The sequence below is a fragment of the Anser anser genome (genome assembly GCF_964211835.1).
Source record: "Anser anser genome assembly, chromosome: 4".
Classification (NCBI taxonomy): domain Eukaryota; kingdom Metazoa; phylum Chordata; class Aves; order Anseriformes; family Anatidae; genus Anser; species Anser anser.
In genome coordinates, this window is record NC_139724.1 from 47,965,254 (window position 1) to 47,977,399 (window position 12,146).

General features: G+C 41.0%; 1 protein-coding gene across 1 annotated transcript in view; it reads right to left on the reverse strand.

The window, feature by feature from the left end:
* LOC310899454 (uncharacterized protein) overlaps window positions 1-12,146 on the reverse strand; it is a gene marked incomplete at its 5' end in the record, with an annotated part of 283,288 nt that overhangs the window by 159,454 nt on the left and 111,688 nt on the right. Inside the window, 2 exons of the mRNA XM_083835807.1 lie at window positions 546-660; window positions 1,821-1,918. The remainder of the gene's footprint in view (window positions 1-545; window positions 661-1,820; window positions 1,919-12,146) is intronic.

The following is a 12,146-nucleotide window of genomic DNA, read 5'->3' on the forward strand; positions in this document are numbered from 1 at the left end:
CAGATGTACTGAGATGCAAGAGTGCATTTTAAGATATCCCAGCTGAGGTGAATGAATTTCATTTCACTAAGACAAACACAAATCTCTCTACTATTTGGCACCAGTTCCTTTCATTAGATATAATTCTTCTGCCCCCTTTCTCAACATGTAAATAGTATTTATCCAACCACACATGATGTGTGGCCTAATTATCACTCTAATATTTTTCAGAAAAAAAGATTAGTGTAATTAACGAGGAAATAAGAAACAAGCCCCCCTGCCCTGCCTTTTTTTATTTATTTTTTTTTAATCAGGTTCAATAGTAATCACAGTGGTTGGGGAAAAAAAGTGGTATTTTAATTTTTTTGCCAGTTTTTAATAGATTTTTGCAATTCGTGAAATCTTTCACAGCAAAAACCTTACCACCACCTTTCTGGACACTTTTTTCCTCCTCACTCTGCCCTCCTCCCAAGTTTTCTTAGTAGCTTTTCAGTTTATTCAGAAAAAAAAAAAAAGTAAACCATTCTATCAAAAGTGAATCTAAACTACTTAAGGTAGTTACTTACTTTTTGTAAGGTAAAACATCTGAAATAAGCACACAGCACATCTAATCCAATCCAGCAGGAAACAGAGTATTTCTGATGGGCACAGAAAGTGAAGCAGACATCCAGGTATGCAGAGCTAGACAGAAAGCCAGCAGAAGTCAATGAAGAAACTTGAAATAGCTTCAGCAGGTTTAGAACCAATCCAAAGGCATGCACTGATATTGCATGCATATGCAATATAACGGCTCCAAGCTATGCCTATTCCTTAGGGAAATTCCTTAATTCCTTCTGCAAACGAAATTTATTCCCATTCATACACATTTCTAGCCATTGATTATTTCATCTTGAATTTCAGGTTAAATGACCTCAAAGTGAACCACAAATGCAGTGGGAACATTATGAAAGTCTCCTGAGATAATGTACTGCAATGAGACTTAATGACTGAAATTCCAGACTTTGTCAGCTCTGCTCAAAACTGGCTTCAGGTTCCCTCCTTACTGTTCAGTTCATTTCTGTCTGAGTTAATGGTAAAATCGAGAAACTGGCATGGATCAAGGTTATAATGCAATCCCTTTTCACAATGCTAACTTTCTTCTACTCTGGACTTGAGTTGGATCTATCACATACTCTTTTGCACACAACCAGAAGAGAAAGAACACACCTTTCTCCTTGTCTATGATTAAACCAGAAGTTACCACCACTGTTCTGACAGCTGTTAGCTTTGCTCTGTTCTGATTTTTATCAAAGTCAAAGACTGAAGGATACATTTCAACTGCTAGAGATCGACTTCAGCAACAGAGAAACCCTCAGCACATTCAGATGGGCAAAACAGAGAGCTGGTGTTCAAGCTAGTATATCTGGTTTCCTGGTGCAGAGATACTCCATGAATCCAAGTGAAGTCCCAGATCGAATGCAGTGCCTCCTGCCCCTGCCACACTCGAGGTTTGTACCCTTCCTTCCCACCAGTATAAGAACACCGCACAAGAAGTATAAGGGTGAGGGCCTCATACTTCCCATCTGCGTATTACTAAGCAACGTTTCACATTTACATTTCATGGCTCTGTTATGAGCGTCCATCACTGAAAAAAACCTATGTGGTGTTGACCTTTTCTGACAGAGGTTTTTGGTTTCAGAATTGGTGCAAGGCTGCCTTGCTCACCCCGAATATCAATTTCTTCCCCAGGCAGCGTTGACATCCTTAGGTTAATGCTCAATACGAGCAAGTAAAATTAGCAAGGGGGCAAGTGACTAAGTCTGCAGCACAAAGTGCTAACTCCCACCAGTAACAAGCCTCACCTGCTACCTGCAACAGTAACTGCTCCTTCTGTTTGGGAGCAGTTCTAATGTGATTTCGTCCTTCAGGTACCAGCTTGGAACTCCCATTTCAGGGATTTCTGGAGAAGAATACAACTGCAATTAGATGCTTATGCAAAGTTTTACTGTCACATTTAAGAAATCAATTGACAACATGTTTAGTTTCAGGAATATCATGGCATCACTTTTCAAATCCTATATGTGGAAAAAAACAGCTTTCTTGTTCTATTTTGATATGAAAACTTCTGCATGTCCATCTGACAACCAGGTTTCCTCCCTTTTACAAGAAAAGTTTGTTGCATCATCACTCTCGAGGTGCGAGTCTGCTCTTACTTCAATCAAGCTAATGCAATTCCCCTAATCCTAACCAAAAACATGAGTAAGCAGCTGATTGTTCCATCACCAGAAAGAAAAAGATTTTTGTTTTTGTTTGTTTCTTCATTGTGTTGCTTTTAAACATTAAATATCTCAGCTTTGTCTGTCACAAAATACCTGAATGACTTGCATGTCATTTGTCATACGCACTGTGGGCAAGCTTTGTTGTTCTGAACAGGGAGAAGATTTGGTAAGCGTAAATGTCTATATGAGACTGGAATACATCTTGAAAACTTCGAGCTAATCATGCCCCCTAACAAATGCTTTTGCTGTCAAGTAAAGCAAAAAAAAAAAAGAAAAAAAGTGCTGTTTAAAATGTTTGATAATCTGACAAGGCCATAAGGCTTAATGGAATCAATGATTACACACAGATGGATGATTAACTCTCGAGGTTTAATGTTAAAAAAAAAAAAGAGTGCTGGATTGCTACTTAATGGAATTACGCTGCCCATATGGAAAAGAACTATACCCTGACTATACCCAGAATTATGGAACAGGTGGTAGATCTGGGCAGGACTGCTTGGAATGCACAAAAGCATTCTGAACTTGTGAGTGCCAGAAAAAAAAGAAAAAAAAAGTCTTCCAAACTGTGTTAACTTTTCATGTCTGAGAATTCTAAGTGGTAAAAAAATTAACAAAATGATCCTCAAATCCCCTTGTTTTAAAGAAGAATCTTAGCAGCAATATTTGCCTGCATGCTGCAGCCCCACAACTGTTCAAAATATCCTTGTGCAGTTAAGGAATACTGTTCAACTTGCACACGACAATAGATCCTGATTTACAGCTTCATATGAATGTTGTAACCTACCAGGCCATGCCTACACGTACACTTGCTCCACTGCCTCTCTGAAGTGCTCCAGAACACCAACCAGCTCCACAGCGGTGGCTCTGAAGAACACAGTCTCTTGCCATTTGAGCACACCCTACTCTTCCCCATCATTTTGTGCTTAGGAACACTCCAAAGGTTACCACTAATTTTCCTTCTGTTTCCCCTGTACAAACTAACCTATGGGGACTTCATCTGGTGGCTCATCTAGAGACTTTAAGAAATAACTCTGATAGTTCTTCTACAAGCAAGGCAGAAAACTGGCATTTTTAATACCTTCTTTCATTCTGGACTTTGCCGTAGATCCACTGGAAACTCTCAGGCCAGTCCATTACTTTCTTTGTACCTCAGATGCAAAGTATCTTGTACACGCGTAGTAATATCCATAAAGGCACCTGGCCGGAAGAATCAGAGGGCAATCCTGCTAGAAATCAAATCAGGACTTGTAGTGGAATAACTGCATTAGCCTTTAGAATGAAGACAGGTCTGGGAAGCCATGGGTACATACTCCAAGCCCTATTTCTAAAGCAAATTTGGTGCCTGGATATCCATAGTCTTGCTAGACTCAAGGAACTTCACTGGTACATTTACATAATAAGCACATAATTAAAATGGTATAGCTATCCAGAAGGATGTACTTACACTAAGAATAGCTTGCTTGTTTAGTTCAAACAATTTCCAGAATGACATCAACTAGATTGGAAAGCAAATATTTTTGAGTGAAAATGCAACCGTCCACATAATAGCATTCCTAGAGAGGAGGAACTTCAGGTTCACACCTTGTTCTGGTAAAACAGCTCCGTATTGACATGTCTGAAGTCACACTTAGGCTCTGCAAGACCAGTCGGTAGAGAGCTGGGCTCTGCAGAGATCTAAATTCGGCTTCAGACCTGAACTCCAAATCAGAGACTGCCGCAAGCAGGGCTTTAGCTTAATTTATAGCTCTGGTGTGACAGAATTGCCCACGGCTGCTCTTCCCGTCCCTGCGCGCCACAACAGCAGCAGGTGGTCAGCGATCAGTCACCACGCAGCTCCATCCGAGCCCCAGCTCAAACTCTGAGCTTACCAGGAATCAGTCTGTTCGCAGCAGTGCATACCCATGGCTTTTACACAGTTGATTCAGGACAGTTTCAGACAGGCTTTGCTTTTGCTCATTCCTCCTACTGTCAACACTTAAGGGACAGTTGTCACAGATGACCACTCAGAATATACTGAGGACTTTTTTGATTTAATTTATTCATGCACTTCTGTAACCAAGGAAACAGAAAGGATTTTTCTCTCGCACATAACGTTTGCTCCCAAGGTTGTGGGTTTTTTATTTATATTTTTTTGATCCATAGGGTCTAACATTTGTTAAAAACCAAATGCCAAGCGACATCTAAAGCAGTTCAGCATTTCAGACACTGAACCAGGACCTACATGCTCTCAGTTCTTCCACTACTTCTATCCCTAGGGCTCCCAGCACCTGTGACTCCTCTCTCCCATCTTAGCCATCTACAGTATTTCAAGTACAGATTCTTCCAGCAACTACCATCTCATTCATTATGTGTTGGTCCCAAGCATAACAGAGCATCTGCCTAAACAAGACATGCTGTCAGAGCCACACAGGTTAACCTGAAGAAGAGAGCAATGAGATGAGACTGCTTGGGCACTTCCATTAAGTGAGTATCTGGTAATTAGTGACCAGGTTACGATGACTGCCCAGTAACGACAGCTGCAGTCTTTCAGAAGGGTGCTCTCCCTTTAAGTGCAATTCTGCACAGCCATAATGAAAGGTTTACAGCAAACCCAGAGAAAATAGAGCTGAAGAGTCTGAGCCTTACTCTTCCCCTTGTGCCAAGCAGCACAACTTTACTGACCTCCTGACCTGACACATCAGCTGTGCCCCTGCTGGCCTTGCTGTTCTGTTGTCCTCAAGCATGAAACTGGAGCATCACCACATTGACAGGCTTCAGTAAGATTTGAGATTTCAGTCAGTCGTTCAAAATGCCAGACCTTCAAATCTGTAGTTTCCTTGAGCTTGGAACACTGGTGTCCAGCCTGCTCAGTCCTAGGGTCCTTGCTCTGTCTCTGTTTTCCTCAGAAGTGTATTACCCTAAGAAAAGCATGCGTAGCCCAAGTCTCCACAGGTAAATCAGTGTGACAGCAGCGGTCACTGCTGATCTAAGTGGAGCTCTGTTACCTGTCCCAACAACCTGGCTCATAATACCCCTTCTCTTTTTTAGTGTTCTCCCAGTAGTAGCTGGGGCTGATCTCCCGAACACCGACTATTTCCCTCATTTCCTCCCCTTCCTCTTCCCTGTGACCCTTGCTAACTTGACATCTTTCCACGTGTGCTGTCCCCACTGCTGGCAGCAAATATCTTGGTGGCAGTTCCTGTCACGCACCAGACTTACCGGGTCTACCTTAACCAGCATGCTACCCCCTTTTGTTTCTTAAGGCCCTACCACGTTATCACATCTTCCCATCTCATCTTGGAAAATTCAACTTCCTGGCCCACAGCAACAAGACAGACAAGTGACAAAGGGGAGGGAGCGCTCGGTCACCGAGGGGGAGAAAAGACCAGAGAAAACTGAGTGCTTTTCCTAGTACTCCATGGAGATCAAGTCCGGGAGCAGAAGAAGCCTTTCCAAACAGACACAGCATCCTCCCATTCACAAAACAAATGGGATGGCTTTCTCAGTGAAAGGTAATTCCACAGAAGAAGCCTTCCGCCTGGCACATCAGATCCACCTGCCTCTGTAGCACACAGTGCAGCAGGGAAAAGCCAGCACTCGCCTGGCTCTGCAATGAAATGAGGCAGTTGCACACTGCAGTCCCCAAAGTGCTAAGCTGCACCACTTCAATCTCATCTGAAGCAAAATGCCCTGTGCATAAGTCACAGAGAGGCTGTGACTGTCAACAAATCTCCTCTGAAGGCCTTTTCTGATCACCTCAAAATGTAAAATACCCATACCTCCGCAGCCTGCCACTTCCACTTATTCAAGCACAGAGCCGGGGATGATGACAGCTCTGGCTGGTCTTAACACTACATGGCCATTGCTCCCAGGACTGAACCTCTTTCTCTAAGGCAAAAAAGGCAATGCAGTCAGCCCCCAGACAGGGCAGGAAGGTTCCACACTCCACACTTCCCAGGACGAGAAGCAATGCAACTCCAGCAGTCGTTCCCCATTCTGATGGCTTCTACCAACTTGAATGGCAGCTGTACTATTTCCTTAGCTTAATTACTCTGCCACCATGGAAGAACAAAACAGAACAAAACCCGGTATGGATGCTGGCATGTAGCAGGGGAGAAACAGTCACAAGCCGAATTTGAGCTTGAAGAACCACAGCATGTTAAATTCACAAAATACAGACCATTTAAGGCAGTAACTCATTTGTTTCTTACTATTCAGCAATTCTGACGGCAGTTACTGGCAGCAGAATTACTGCACAATGTCATCCTTACGGAACATAGGGTACTCTCAAATTAAATTGATACTGCTTCTGCGCTGCCATTAGGATGACTTATTTGTTTCTGATTAATTAGATTTCATCTTCTTCCTTTTTGGCATTACATTTTCCTCCTGTTCAGTCTATCTGGACAGTCTAGGTCTGTGCTGGCACAAATCAGTCACTGCAATTCTGGATCAGAAATCTGTGGCTTTGATGAACCTGGCTTCTGGTTCCTGTCAATCTATCGCAGAGTATCACGAGACACCCAGACATACAGGCTCACACACACACATACAACACGAGATCTCTGAAAAAAAAAAAAAAAAAAAAAAAAAGGCAGCCGTGACAAGGTTGGCTTTTTTGGAACCAGACATAGGTGCCAACTAAAGGTCCTAGCAGCTTGTCTGCCAAAGCTTCAAAAGCTATGACAAACATTTGTCTCCTTGCTCATTTGAAGGCCTCGTCATCACTGGAGAGCTGGACTGCTAGAGGAAAAGGCTGGTAGGGAGGACAGAGCTTGACTGGTAGAAACTGTTGCTAAACCTCTGACGCCAACAGAGTTAGAGCAGTCAAGGATCCGGCCATCAGTGTTTTTGGCAAACTCGTCTGAGCTTGCACTGCTGCTAAACTGTCAGAGTCTGACACTGCTCTTATAGAGCAAGAAGAAACGATGACTGAGGCATTAGAACAAGTGGAGTTTTAACGATTTAAGTGAGGGAAGCTGAGGTATTTCACATGGTTCCATGTGAAACTATATAATGCTCCAGAATTGCGCTTTCTTTGGCATACAATGTATGGGGTCTCCAACGGGCAGATGGAAGAGCAGCTTATATTTAATAAAATAAAATTTGACATTCATGGCACATTATCATATACAATCATACATTATGTATGATATAGACTTGGTATAGTTTACACACAGTCTAAGCGTTTATCCTACAGATGGACAGGGAATTAGAGGGATAATCGTCTACATTATCAAAACGCTCCAAATGCGTACTTTTCCAAACGCACGTTAGTGGAAAATTGATTTCAAGTAGAAGACGAACTGTAACATTCTTTGTGGTATTATTTTTGCATGCTCCCATCAACCTTCAGGAACGATCACAGCAAATTAAGGTTCTTCTTCACAAAACAGACATCATGAACTTTTAGAATTAGGGGAGAATGAAAGGATTCTACTTGCAAATCATGTTTTCCATCAACCTTCTTGCTTTTTACCCATCTTGACAGAGAAGCAAAAGAATAGTTAGCGTCAATTGTTCACTGCAGGTTTCTTAAGCAAACATATGCAAATGCTAAGACTAAACTGCATGCTGTCCCAACCTACTGCCAGGGTTGCGACTACTACTGCCTACATCAACCCTCACACACATTTTCAACAAATTCCTCCCAAAATGGTTCAAGAATATCTACTTAGAGTGTCTGTAAACTCAAGGACAAGGGAAGTTGAGAAGTACCCCACACTGCTCAAACACAGAGTCAAGTTATTAGCTTACAGTATTAGTTTTCAACAAAAAGTTATCATGCTCTTGACGTAAGAGTTCTACAGTTAGAAGTGCTTTAATTTAATAGCAGCAGAAACATATCTTAATATGCAGAAACTGAAAACACCAGGTTCCCTGGCTCTCCAGAGGCCAAACATCTACATACAGTATTTGATTGAGAACATTCAGAAAAAAAAATACATACCTAGGATTTTCTTCCAATAAGCTGTCTTAAATACCCACTCATTCACAGATATTAATTTCTGGATGTGCAAGCTTTTTTGTTTTTTAAACAATGCACATTTTCATTCTCAAGTGCAACTTACTGTGCAAATCTTTCTAAAAATGTTACATGCAAATCTATCCAATTTCTCTCTGAAAACAGATTTATATTTTTAAGAAGAAAAATGCCATCACATTTTCTATGGATTGACTGTTTAAACTGAGTTTTGCCATCTTTCACCTTATTCACACATTCCTTCACCGAAGTCATTTATAACCGAGTTCCTTTCAAATCACCATCACCACCCAAAACGGCTTTTAGCCTTATCATGCAGTTCTCACTGAGAAATTACACATTTCTGCATGTGCCCAACAAATATTTGCATCTTTTTGTGAAATTCTCAATATTTCCTTTAGGCTTTTTGGATCGTTTTGTCTTTCCAAAAAGAAGAAATCATCAGTCATTTCAGGGAATATTATTCTGCCCAAACCCAGCTCTTGGAAGAGGAAAAAAATGTGCAAGCTAAAACTTGCGCTCCCTTTAAGGGAAGAAATCCACATTTTCTGTGTCCCAATTGTCTGCACTGTTCTTAGGTATTTTGCTGTACTAGCTAGACACAAGGTTTAAAATAATACCATGAAGAGCAGCTTATTTCCCGTTCTGAAATGAATTTGATTCACTGACCCCAAAAGTTAAATAGAATAATTCACTAAGTTTTTTTTTCTTGTTTTTACTCCATTGTTTTCCAAGTGTATTCACAATGAGTGTATTCACATTAACTGTTTCCTTTAACTGCACATGACCTAGACAGTAAATGCTGGTTGCTCATTTGTATTTATAGCCTACCTAAAAAGTCAGTACTAAGCACACCAGAGCCTTGCACAGAACAAGGAAATTTTCCATGCCCACTTAAATCCTCTCACTCAACGCACGGAACAATCAAGTTCTTTAGCAAGTCTTGTTAATTTGGGTTATTAAAAAAAGCTTTCGCCTGGAAGACAGCTTCAACGGGAGATGAGAAGGCCTAGAGACAGACTTATCCACTAAGGTACACCAGAGAATCAGTGTTAATAGAGTTAGACTACAACTGTTTTTCGTTTTCATCTGGAAATACACTGTTTGGTCAAAGAAGCAAAAAGAAAATGTCCCAGTTATGCTTAAGATGATTTTTTTTTGCCAAGTAATAAATCATTTTCAGAAGAATTTAAAAAGCCCTATGGTTACAGCATGCATTCATGAGTAACATACAGATTTGGTGCCACCTTACAGAAGGCCACATCCAGTGGCTAAAGACACTGTAAAACTTTCAAATACTTAAGAAAAGAAACTATTGGTAGAGTTGGTAAAATCCATCAGCTGAATATCTGAGGGCAAATCATTTTGTCCCTCCAAATTCTGCTCAGTGGGTTAGCAGAGGACCCCACCCATGAAGACCCAGACAGAAAAGAATCCTACCTGCCAGACACCTGGCTCTGCAATGGGCAAAGTCAACACCACAATTAGATAATGGAGAGGCTTTTCTTTCTTTCTTTTTTTTTTCCTTTTTAAAAAAAAAATAATACTAGGGCATCCTGGGGCAAGGTGTACAACTGACTTAAACAATGTGTAACGAAGTTTCTCCTCCTCCGGGACTCCAGCTTGCTGCCTGATCATTTCGTTAAAGCACTTTAGGACTTGTGCTTTCCATCTTTCTCCTCGAGCTGTACTTTCTCCTCTGTTGTGCAAAACTGCCCCTTAGAACTGGTTATATTCCTTCCGCACAGATGCCTACAAAGAAAACCAAATCACTTTCCTGCCAACTTTTACCCCCTGGTAAACACATCTGATCGATCTCAGTTCTCTATCTGCAGCCTCTACATCAGCTCTCTGACGCTTCCAAACACTTTCTGCAGTGTAGGATACAGCCCTTCCCACATCTGTTGCCCTACTACAGGTTCATTTTGCACCACAGCAAAGTTTTTAGAGGGACACAAGTGCAATATCCACTGATTCTAGCATAGCAATGTAGCAGTACTCTAAAGTTTCCTCCGTCAATGCCACGCCTAAATCCCAGTTCCGAGACCACTAAAATGAACTTGGCAATAAAGGAGACAAAGTTACAGTATATTGCAAGTCTTTAGCAGCAATATTCAAGGTAATAGCTCTCCATAATGATTTGCCATGCAATTTTAGAGTCAAAGCTTAATATTAATTAAAAACACAAAACAAATCATGCTGTTAAAACATATATTATAAACAAATTATGCTCTCAAAACAAGTAACTCAAAGCCTGGAAAAATAATTGATAAACCTAAAGTGCCCACTAATAATTGCAAAAATGACAAGTCAAGTGATCACAGTGACCAGCACCTAAGACTAACGAGCACCAGATATGTAACACCTAAGCTGGGACTCCCACTCACTTGATCACAAACTGGAGACAAACCATATGGTTTTCTGAGTTTCAGCGCTGATGCCCCCAGATGGTATTTTTAAAACAGACCCTTTTATCAGTCACAAAAGCCAGGCCAAATATTTATTTATTTCAAATTCAACAGAAGAGAGAAGAAAATGCTCATGGGACCAGAATCAACTCTCAGTCCATAGACTTTGATATATAAATACCTTTTTTATCCTGTAATCACTTCTTATCAAGGTTGCAACAAGATCCTGCTTCATTCCAATCCCAACTTCAGTGTGCTCAGCTTTTTGTAACCAAACCTATGTACAACTGGCTATGCTAAGAACTTCAAAAAACGCAGTCTCCTGTACCTTCCAGACTGCACCAGACTACACAACTACATTAAATCAGCAATAACACTGCAGAAATTTAACCACCCAAAGCTCCAGCCATCACAACACTACTGCTCTGAGATACCCATTTCCCCATGGACATGCTGATCTCTGATACTGATCGCAGCATTTTCAGGTGACACCTAGCCTTGCTACTCTCCTGTTCCACAATCAGCTATCAGCTACTCTGGCTGAGAACAAGAGCATCCTCCAGCCGTTTGTTACTGACCAGCCTCTAGGAACTGGCTCTGACAGGAGGAACCATTGGTCAGAGCACCTCCTCAGTCGTTTCAGGCTGTCAGCAACTACTGCAGAGATGCAAGTGCATTCTTCTTCAGATGATCAACAGAAAGCTCATGAGAACAGATTGCACCCTAAATCCAGAGAACATCTTGTCCCATGACCTTATTTTGTGCTTACTGTTGTGGTACCTCTGAATTGACTTTCCTCAAATTACCATTGAATTCCTCAACCTCCGTAATGGGACCTAAGTTCAAATAATCCCTCCTCTGCTCTTCAAGAGCAGTGTTGATTTTACTAAGTTCAATGCAAGTTTCAAAGCTAATTAGTAAAGAACATTCAAGATCTAAGAGTTAAGTGTTGTCTACTGTCTAATATGTGCCCAGATACCATCTAGCAGATATTCTAAAAGGAAAATGCTCACTTCTTCAAGCAAGAGCAGCATAACAGCCTTATTTAACAGCACCAAATATGCACTTATGCTGCTAGGCCTGTCAAGATAAAAACTGCCTCGTGTTCACCATCACTTGATACTGCGAGACTTGCACAGCACAGTTTATTGTACGTGATGTTAACTCCACAGTACTTATTAAAACCCACAGAGAAATAACACAATCGAAACCAGACAGAGTAAAATATTAATACAGTGCATTTTAATCAATGTGAGAGATATAATTATTATCTCTATGCAACTAGAAAAGCTGAAAGGTTCTAATGGGAAAAAATAAAACCATCTGTTTACTCTAAATTATTAAATGAGTGCTTTAGGACAATGTCAGCCCCTTAAGGCCTATAACAATTTGGGCCTTAAACAGAGACGCAAATTGATTAAATCCAAGCATATTTTGCCACAGACAAAAGGTTGAATCAAAATATCATTCAAGAAATCATAACTGCTGCCACATCTCATGAAGAAAACAGGAAAATATTTTCTCATTCCTGAATGCAGA